Raw genomic sequence first — 11,323 nt, forward strand, 5'->3', positions numbered from 1 at the left:
ATTTAAGAAGTAGGACGTAAAAAAGAAATAGAATCAGTTAAGAATTACAATGCAAAATAAATATAATATAAACTCTACATTACTGATTATAAATAATTTCATACTATAATTTACGTTGAACATACTGTTTCGTAGTTCATTTCTTTCTATTTTAAAAACTCCAAAACTTTTGAACAGAGCACTAGAAAGGTCCAAATGTGACTGATTCTTGGTACCACAACCAGTAGACTGTCTGGTGCCAGTACAGTCCCTAACTTCTTATACTGAAAGAAAAACGAATTTTGCTCTGTCCTAGCTTCACCATTAGTTTATAATACATTTTAGATTTTATTTTGGTATTGTATGCATATTATTAATTTTTAAATTATATATAAAAAGATCTAAAAAAATATTAAATCACAACTACTCTTTAAAAAACAAATCAAATTAAAAAGAAAATTAATGACTATTAAAAGAAATGCATTAAATAGTATTATTTTATCTGTTCTACCTTATAATAAATTTGTACGTAAATATACTTAAAATCTCGAAGGCGTTTTTAAGGGAAACATATGGAAGAACCTAGTTGGTCGAAGAGGACGATTTGGTCAACATATGGGGTTCTTGGAAGGTCAGGATCATACTCACATTGTCAGGTCGTCCTTTTCTTTTCTAGTCGAAGGGCTGTAGACAATGACCATCGTCTCAAACGTGAGGCCATATGATAATACGTTAACCGTTAAGCTGACTCTCTTTTTCTGTTTCTCTTTCTCTTTCTTTTACTTTTTCTTTTTCTCTCTTACTCGGGGTCTGTGTGGTCCGCCATTGAGTCTTAACTCTTTGATGCATCGTGCACATATTCATTCGGTCTCGCGTCTCACAATGCCCATAGTGTCCATACACGAGCATTGTACGATCCTCGCGCCGAGCCTTAAACTCCCCGACGCACTCACTTCTCATATACATACACACACACACGCGCATATATATATATATATATATACGTATATATGTAGAAATACTCACACGTAGAGAAGAAACAAGATATTTGTTCCTCGTGCCGGTTCGCGTACGAATAATACCATATACCTCGCGCAATAACTCACTTGCGAGTAAAACATAAGCAGTTTATCGTACCGACGACGATTTCTCTGGATTATATCTATTTACTTTTCCTTCGAAATTTTATTTCGAGGAAAAGAAATAGATGGAAGGTGATTAGTCGAGTCGTATGAGCAAATAGATAAACAAGTTTAATCATTGGAACAATTATTTTGAATATATTTCTTATAATTTTAGTTTATCTCTACCATTTGAATTGCAAAGACAATAAGATCTTTAAAATTAGAATTTGGAACATACGATTTTGATCAATGATTTCACCTTAATTTTTCATAGTTATTTAATCGATCGTTATAATAACGTACACGATAATCACTTTTATATCGATAATGATATTCAAGCAACGTTAAAACTTTGACGCGTATCATTACTATTATTATTATTTTTCGCGATGATAAGTGTAACGTGAATTAACGAGGTCGAGTAAAAGGGAACTAAAGAAAAATTACAAACGCGAAGAGGAGGACGATGACGCGAGGTTCGAGGACGGTGAATGAAAAATGACCTACAACGCGTTTTCTTCTCGGCAAAAAACAGAAGTAGAAGGAGAAGGAGAATAATAAGAAAAAGAAAAGGGAAAAATTCAACGGCAAGACCGGACATGATTTTCCGGACATTAACGATGCAGAGTTCCGGATCATCGAACGGTTATTCGAGCAGCGACCCCACGTAAAAGGAGTCGCAAAGGGCTGGAGTACTGTGTTTCCAATTTAGACAAACTCGTTCGAATAATAGCAAATTCATCCAGTCATTTCCGAGACTCTACGTGTTCTTTCTTCTTTTTATTTTGTGTATATGTTAGTAGTGAATCGTTTGGCTTTACGTTAGATCGAAAAATGCCATTTCATCGGCCAACTTCTATGAGCTCGAGCGAACGACGACATCGTTGGTTAATTAATGAACGCCTTTGTTCGTACGAAACCTTTCAAAAGTAAAAGTATAAATTGTTGGAAACGTTATTTCGAATTATTTCATATTTTTTCCCTGGGCGAGAATTATTTACTGCTGTGTCCTATGTATTTCATTTATTTTTTGTTTTTCTTTTCATTATCCTAAAGATAATGTCAGAAATACCGACTATCAACCATTTCGGAATTTACAGGATCTTTATGGCAGCCCTTAAATTTTACGACCAGTTATCTCTGTTAAAAGTCGTATCCAAACGAATGTGTTAAAACGTTGCCTTCGAGATAATAGAACGTAAAAGTCTACTGCAAATAGACAAAAATAACCATCGACACATTAGAATCTCTTTTCTCGTACTACGTGAAATTCGATCGTTCGTAAAAAAAAAAAAAAAAAAAAAAAAAAGAAAAGAAAATATAATATTACATAAAAAGGAAAAAGTATTTTGAAAAGATGTTTTTTTTTTTTTCTTTTAACAGGTGTTGGAAACGTTATTTCGAATTATTTCATATTTTTTTTCCTTGGGCGAGAATTATTACTGCTGTGTCCTATATTTCATTTATTTTTTGTTTTTCTTTTCATTATCCTAAAGATAATGTCAGAAATACCGACTATCAACCATTTTCGGAATTTACGGATCTTTATGGCAGCCCTTTAGAAATTTTACGACCAGTTATCTCTGTTAAAAGTCGTATCCAAACGAATGTGTTAAAACGTTGCCTTCGAGATAATAACGAACGTAAAAGTCTACTGCAAAATAGACAAAAATAACCATCGACACATTAGAATCTCTTTTTCTCGTACTACTCGTGAAATTCGATCGTTCGTAAAAAAAAAAAAAACAAAAAAAAAAAGAAAAAGAAAAATATAATATATACATAAAAAGGAAAAAGTATTTTGAAAAGATGTTTTTTTTTTTTTTCCTTTAACAGGTGGTGGTGGTGTCCGAATTCGAGTATAGAGATCGGCAAATCTCGTTCTTATTAGACACTTAGCGATCGTAAATCGTTGAATTCGGCTGCGGTCGAGCTACTCGGCTAATTTTATCCACAGTTTACAAGCACTTCCATCGCTATAAATGACTGTTACGACTGTCATCTCTTTTCAGTAACGGGTCGCAGTTAAAACGGAACGACGAAGGGGTCCGGACTTTTGTTCATCGCCCGGTATATTTCCGAACGAGTAATTTTTCTCTATAGGCAGCACGAGGTGGATCTTAATCCTCGCGAACGAGAAAGAAGTAAGGAAGGAAAAAAAAAATATGAAGAAAGAATGAAAGATAAAAAGAAATAAAGGAAGAAGGACGTAGAGAAACCGGACGCGGTCACGTCGGTTTTTCGACGTGTTTCGGACAACACGCGTACGGTTTGGCGCGTTCCCAAAGGCCCACGTCGGTTCGTTTTTCTTTTCTGCCGAGTCCTTTTCACCCCTTCGCGATTTCACCCCGATTCTAATGCAAATCGGGGTCAGTTATGGCGATACCCCATTGCAAAGCCGAATCCCCATTGAAATAACATTAATCTAGTGTGGCACCGAGCACGCCACACGGCTGCCACGTTCGATTATTCCTTACACTTCTTTAAGACCTACAAGAAAGTCTACGTTCGAAGAATAGGAAGTTTCCCTCTTCTCCTCGTCCTCCATTCCTCTTATCCTTCTTACTTCGTCTGTCATCATCCTCGAGTAAACGTCGCGAACGTTGGCTCACGCCATCTTTTTATAAAAAGTCTTTTCTTCCTACTCTGTTAGGTTGTTCCGAAAAAAAAAAATATTCTTGCATCAAATTGTCTTTCATCATTCATAAGATCAACAATTATTCAATTCACAAATAATATTTATAAAAACTTAGTTATTTATTTATGAATACGCTGGTATCGATTTATATCGTTCATACATTGATATGTTTTTGCATTGATGCACAAACTCAGTTATATGCGAATGAAGAAAATAACACTTTTTAGATAACCCAGTATAATTACAGGTGTATTTATTTATAATCGATCTAATGTTAGATACATCTCTTCTAAGAAATGGAATTAAGAAGAACCGGAAGTCTCATCGTCATTTCGATATTAAAACGAATCAACTTAAAAGATCCTAGAGAGGACAATGTCGTTCGTGTAAATGCGTGACGAAGCGCTGAAACAGCTAAGTGGAATTTATTGCACTCCCAACGGGTCGGCTATACTTTAGTTGAACACGTTGCGTGGACTCGCGAGTATAGCAGGTTTGCATATCCCTCTCTTTCTTTCGTAACATCGATGCATCTGCGTGTCAGTGGGTTGTACGTGTTTGTATTTGGTCAGAAAACGTTCGGGTCTCGCAGGATGATTTACGTGCTTTCCGTTAGAATTCGTGGCGGACCATAAAACCGAATTAATCGTTCCGAAAAGGTCCCTTTTCTAGCTAACCTCTGGCTACTATCGCGAATAAAAAAAGAAATATAACGTTCATTCTCTCTTTCATCGTCATCATCATCATCATCATCTTTTTCTTCTCCTTCTTACGTATCTCTTTTCTTCGTTTTTTCGTTCCTTCTCTTCTTTCTCTTTCTTCTATTCTTTATTATTATTATTATTATTTTCTTTTTTATTATATTTCTGTTCCTTCTTTCTCATTCGTTCAAAAAGCATCGCTAAAATTTATGCCCGACTCGTTCGTCCACCTAGCACCTTTATAATTTTCTCAAAGCGCAACCTCATTTTCAGCTTATTCGTGGATCGCACAAAGAGACGCTTAGGAATGCCACGTTTCCTGCATAAAAGAATATATTACGTCTTCGAGAAGGTGGTTCGAAGCGCAACAACGTGTGCGATTTCAAAACTCGACTGGCTACGAAGCTACGAGCTACGAATTATTTTCTACTTTCTCGGAAGCGATCCATTTAAATGAACGAGAATCGTTTGGAATTCTGATTGGTAGAATTGTGCTTGAAACGTTACAGTCGATAATTAATCGTCGAATGATTTTTCTTCGATTTGAAATCCCAAGTTAGATGAAATAAAATATCAAGGGATCGAGTAATCGAAAAATCGTCGATGAATGTTTGAAAATCCGCAACTCGTGTCTATTATATGTATCTATAGTTGCGAATATAAATTTAGCGATGGAAGTTGTGTTGGGAAAGGGCGATTAGTAACGCGCGATACGTTTCACGCTTCTTTGCATAATACGAATCTTATGGGGGTATAACGTACGCGGCGCCATATAGGATACTCGTCTGTATAAGTATTATTATACGTACTTAAGGCATGTATATAACGCGCGTAAGAAACATCGCGACCTGAAATATCACGCCTCGATTACTTTCAATGGGATCTTGCTCATAGTTTACGATCTTACCTCGGTAAGCATTCTTTTTCTCTATCGAGACGCCAGATAGAAGAACGCTCCTTTTGTCGGATACCCCTTTTCTCGCACCACCAAAACTATTTTACTTTCGACTCTACTCGAGGTATTAAAGGGTTTACGAGCTACGAAAAGGGTGAGCGATAGAGCTCGAGCAAAAAGTCGAAAAGTACTTTCTCTACGTGGTACCTACCCATGATTCATTGAATTCTTAATCGGTAATTATATTTTCATATTTTCGAGTTATTTTGAAAATATTGACAAATCTAAATCACACGTTAAACTCACCCCCTATGTATCCATGATAATCGTTGTTTCATTTCAAAATAATCATTTATTCTACTTCTATTCATAAACCGAGAAGAGAGAATCACGTGTAGATTTAATTAACAAATAATATATAATTTAATAATCTTTCGTTGTTCGCGATACAATTAAAAGCTCCCCCTTGAGTCTCGTGATAGTCGTTTCATTGTGATAGTCATCGTTTGGTGCAATTTGCCATATACCGATGAAGGGTGAAAAAATAAGTTATCTCGTATAAGAGCTCTTCTCGCAAGCCGACGACAATAATGGATCGGTACTTCCCTGCTTCGACATTATATGGAAGAGGCGCACCACTCGAACGTGGTCCATTGATAAGAAGTACAATCGGGGATTCCATTAGAAGGTATCGACTATGGAGAATGAGAGAGATAGAAAAAGGGGGGAGGGAGAAGGAGAGAAAAAGAGAGAGAGAGAGAGGGTTGCTATTGGTGAATTCGGACATGGGCTATCCATTACGAATCTACCAGTGGAATTCTGTCCTATCAATCTTTGCGAGAACCGTGTTCACTCGTTCCTCTTCCTTCCCTTCATTCGATCGAAAATATTCGTCGGACGTTCGATGTCCGAAGGCACGAATCAAGCGTTAATGCATACTATAGACGGCCAAGTGCCACGGGAGAAATTAATAGTCATCCCTGCTCACCTTCTTTCTCACGTATACGCTTTCACGTTCCTCTGCCAATGTCCAGTCCACGCTGACGAGTGGAAAAATAACGTTTCGAGTTCAGCGAACGAAAGAAACGTAGGGAGTATGTATGTGTGTGTGTTTGCGTGTGCGTTGGATAGACGTAATCAAAAAGGAAAAAATAAATAGAGACTTCCTAAAAGGAGGGCTGATACTTGGATACGAGAAAAAGGTATCAAACAGTTAATCACTTTTCATCCCAACCGGGGTAAAGATTATTTCCCTTCGAATAATTTACTTCGATGAGTACCATCTGTGATTCGGCCGTTTCTCGAAGCTTTTGTTACACGTTTAAAAGAAAACTTTTCAAATTCGTCGCGGTTTACTTCGTATAGAAAGAAAAAATGAAAAAATTAGAAAACTTTATCGATTCTTCGAAAGCTTTCACGTGAATTCGTCACGGATCTCGTTTAAACGAACTGGACCACTATCGGTCGAAAAGAAATCGTCAGAGTCATCCCTCAATTTTTTTTCGTAAAATGAATAAGTAGGTACTATAAGTATAGTTGAGCGTACTCTTACGTAAAGTAAATATATTATAAAAGTGTATATTTCGACGTATATCGTAGAAAAATTTATCCAACTAACTAAAAACACAATAAACAAAAAAAAATAAGCTCGTTTTAACTGGCACGATGATCGTCGGATAAATATCGCAATGTTAGTAGCTTCGACTAAACTGAAGCTGAAGTAGAAGAGAGAGAGAGAGAGAGAGAACGGTCGTATTGAAAACGTGGGAAGCGAATAATCGGAGGCTCGCGTATCTATATCCATTGGCTTTTTATTTTTTCGAAGAAAAGGAGAACGTAACGCGCGCGAAATCGCGAAAGAATTTCAACGAATAAAGAAGAAAAAGTAGGAGGAGGAGGAGGAGGAGGAGGATAAAAAGGAAATGCCTAGGTATAAAAAGAAAAAGAAAAAAAAAAACAGAGGTCGTTTCCAGCCTTCGTTGATTTTCCAGCCTGACTCTACCCTTCCCTCGCGTACTTCGGCAAGAAGAAGGGTAGATCTATACGCGAGACATTCGAAATGTACGAGTTTGAAAAGCTCCAAGAGACGGAATGCCAAGGTAGAAAGATGGAAAAGACTCGGGAGGAGTACCGAACCTCGATGGGGGGAGGAAGAGGAGAGAGGGTGAACAGGGATAGGGATAGGGGTGGGGGTGGGGTAGAGAAAACGAGAAAAGAGAATAAGAGAATAAGAGAAAGAGATTGATAGAAAGAGATAGGGAAAGATAAAAGGGAGAAAGAGATAGAATGGAGTGAAACTTTTGCGAGGAATAGGAAAGATATTCAGGGATCCGCGGTCTAATTATGAGTTTGTGGAATAAAGCGAGCATTATGGCGACGCGCTCGTGCAGGAGGCATTCGGCGGTGCAACGCAGAGAGGAACCTTCATCGCATAGAAACGGGGACTCGGAATTTCTGCGAGTCCTCCATGGAACCGATGCATAGATGCATGCTTGGATGGATGGATGGATGGATGGATGGATGGTTGAGTTGGATAGGTTGGATGGATGAAGGGGTGGATGGATGGTTGTACGGATGGAAGGTGCCCGTATGCTTATATTATATAAGCATATAGGCGGTTAGGCGGCGCCCTGCCACGGATAGAAGCGGAAAGGGACAGAGACGGAAGGAAGAAGAAGAGACAGAGGAAGAAAAGAATGAGACATACAGATAGACAGACAGACAGACAGCCAGAAACAGAGAGAGAGAAACAGTAAGATAGAGAGAGGGAGAGAGAACGGGATTGGGTGCACAAAATCCAAATGTTATTCGTAATATTCAGCGGTGGCGCGACTGGATAGATGCAAGTATAATGCGTCGTATATGCATATACATATATATATATACACATATACTTACGTCGTCGGTGGCGGTAATGCGGTAATGCTGGTAATACCCGTATATATCGTAATTATGCGCGGATTCCGTGCGATACCCAAGTCTCTAGCCTTTCCACCTCTTCCTCTTACTCCCTCTTGACTCCCTATCTTTCTCTCTCTCTCTTTCTCTCCTATAAACGAGCTCGCTTGCAGCTCGCATCCACGAATTCCCTTATCCTCCGCCCACGCGCTTCGACGTTCCACCTCTTCTTCTATATTTCTCTTTGTCCCTTATCGTCCTTCTCTCTTTTCTCTTATTCTTCTTCTTCTTCTTCCTCCTCCTCCTCCTTTTCTTCCTTTTTGTTTTTTTTTCATCCCACACCGATGGAATTCCCTCTATCTGTCTCTTTTTCTTTTAAATAATTATATATATATACACATGTGTATAAACCCATATATAGATGCACACGTATATATATATGTGTATCTTGTTCTCCCTTCCTTACCCTTTTCTCTCCTTTCTGTATTTTTCTCTTTGTTCGTTCTCACGTCACAGTGACGTTACTCTTTCACGCATCTGTGTCGCGCGGTCGAAACAAAAGTTGACGACATAACGCGCGTTCTCTTCTCTTTTTCTTCTTCTTCTTCTCTTCTTCGTTTTCTTTATCTTTTTCTTCCTTTTCTTTTCCACCTTCAAGTACATAGTCATCGTCGTCGCCACGAGCCTCTGCCCCCAACTCGTTAACTAACGAGTCGGCCGAGCACGTGCGTCGGATAAAGACAGTCACATAAATGCATATACTCATACATAAATCATCCATACATGCATGCATACAACAGACGAACCATCGCTAGCTTCCAATAGAAGCGTTAGATTCGTATTCGCATTTCTTTCAATATATTTATAGAGGGATGAATGTGTAACGAGACGCACGTATGGCAAAAGAAAAGAATGCTATGTATTTCCCTTTTTTTCTTTCCTGTTTTCTTTTTATATGCATTTTTTATTTTATTTAATTTTTTTCTTCTTCTTCTTCTTCTTCTTCTTCTTCCTCCAAAGCAGCGACACAGCACGAGTCGTCGTTTCACGTTTTCTCTTTTCTATTTTCTTTTTTTTTTTTCTTCACTGAAAATCCGCCATTATTCTCCAGGCAACGTCACTCTGTTGAACGAAAAATGGTGAAGAAAAAAAGGATACAACCTATTCGCACCTTTCAATATAAATATTTGTATACGCGTTTAGAGAAAGATATATGAAAATATACATAAATAAATAAATGTATGTATAAATGCATATATATGTGTATATATAAATGCATTTATTTATTCGAAACGGCGCAGGGTCGGGCGCGGAAGCGTACGAGCGTTCGCGCATGCGCGCGCCATTCGATATTCATTCTTTCTTGCTAATTTCTTTCCTCGTTGGTATTCCCTTTTCAAATCGTATGACTATTGATGTGTCTCATAATTATTTTATACGCGCTTGAATCGTAATTATCCGCGCTTCGAATTTTTCCCTTCTTCTAACTTATCCCTGTTTTGTTAGTTTATTCTTTTATTTTTATTTGTTTTTCCTTATTTTGCTCCTCTGTGTATCATTTTCTTTCTTTCTCTATCTCTCTCCTACTTTCGTATTTTCTTGCGAACGAGCGCGTGGGAGAAGGCTTGTACTATATCGTCAGAATTAATTATGGCTTGATTAAAATTTCATCCGACACGTAAAAGCATTTCTCGTGTGAATTTTATTTTTGTCAAGAGCTACAAAAAAATACTTACTAACCGAGGAACTTGGTACTGCGACTGTCAAATGGATTCCTGAACACAGTAGTTCATATCATATCAATGTAAATCGTATACTATTTATCAGATGTTCTACAATGATCTTTAATATTTGTATTTATTAATAATCTTATAATATTAGAAATAATATAAATGGTATGAAAAAATAACTAGATTAAATAAGTTGTATTACTGTCTTACGTATATAAGCTTGATTTTTTGGTTTGATTTCCACATCTTTCAAGTGTATAATTAGAGGTTTGGCGTTTCGTCTTTTCACTAGGTGTTGCGTCCTCTTATTGGATGGATAATTGACTAATGTGGTTGTAATTGGGCCTTTTCGGGGGCGGAGAAGGAAGTTGTCATTGCCCTCTAACGACATGTCCTCCAGGCTTCCCTGGATGGGGGAAAAAAATCGTTTTTCCCCATCGTGTTTCCTTGTTTTAGTAATCTTAGCCGGGGATTTTTCGTGTCATGGCCAACATACGTTTTTCATTTGTCTCTATACACTAGTTAATTTTAGTGTTTACAATTATCTAACCGGATATTTTTCATAATACTTAAATATTTAGCTTGTTGTTATGCACTTGCACTATTTTCAGCAGAAAAAATGCAAATTATACGCATTATGGGAATTTTATTCTTAGGAGCAAGCGACAATTCGAGCTCCCTCTCTTGACTATTAAATGAGTCACGTCCACTATAAGCTAGGTTGGCCGAGCGGTCTAAGGCGCCAGATTTAAGCTCTGGTTCCCCATGGGAGCGTGGGTTCGAATCCCACACCTAGCAAATTTTTTTTTTTCTGTGTTTTAATAAAGTTTATATAATTTATCTATTTTTTCAAATGAAAAATATAAAACAATGATAGAAACATTTTATTTTTATCATTTTTTCTTTCGATGTTTACTAAAAATACTCGTAAATTCTAACATTTACATATCATATTATATTCCGATATATTTTATCTAATAAATGGATTCGAATAATTTATTCCAAAATATTACTTTAATAAAATAACATAATATAAAAAAATATTATGCGTGTAAAATTACCAAATAAAAAAAAAAAAAAAAAGAAAATTGTTACAACTATGTAAGATCACGTATATTTTATATACCAGTATATTCATACTGTTAAACGTATATGAACACTTTCTATAATAGAAGAACACATATATTTGACGTATTAAAAATATGCTAATACTTTAGTTATTAGATGCATAACCTTATATATTTATATATAAGTTGTGCTCGCGTGCGATTCGCGCAGGAAGAGATCATTCGTAACGTTCGCGCGTTTAGGGATGGACAGCTCGACAGAAATCTCCGTGTCGAGTCTCTTTAACAAGA

The 11,323-nt window shown here is 37.0% G+C and overlaps 1 non-coding gene across 1 annotated transcript; it reads left to right on the forward strand.

The window, feature by feature from the left end:
• The first annotated feature begins 10,680 nt into the window (after positions 1-10,680).
• Trnal-uaa lies at positions 10,681-10,763 on the forward strand. Its single transcript has one exon. It is a non-coding gene; the product is annotated as a tRNA-Leu (tRNA).
• Positions 10,764-11,323: the final 560 nt, after the last annotated feature.

The sequence above is a fragment of the Polistes fuscatus genome, unplaced genomic scaffold, assembly GCF_010416935.1.
Source record: "Polistes fuscatus isolate 324 unplaced genomic scaffold, CU_Pfus_HIC Scaffold3, whole genome shotgun sequence".
NCBI classification, from domain to species: Eukaryota; Metazoa; Arthropoda; class Insecta; order Hymenoptera; family Vespidae; genus Polistes; species Polistes fuscatus.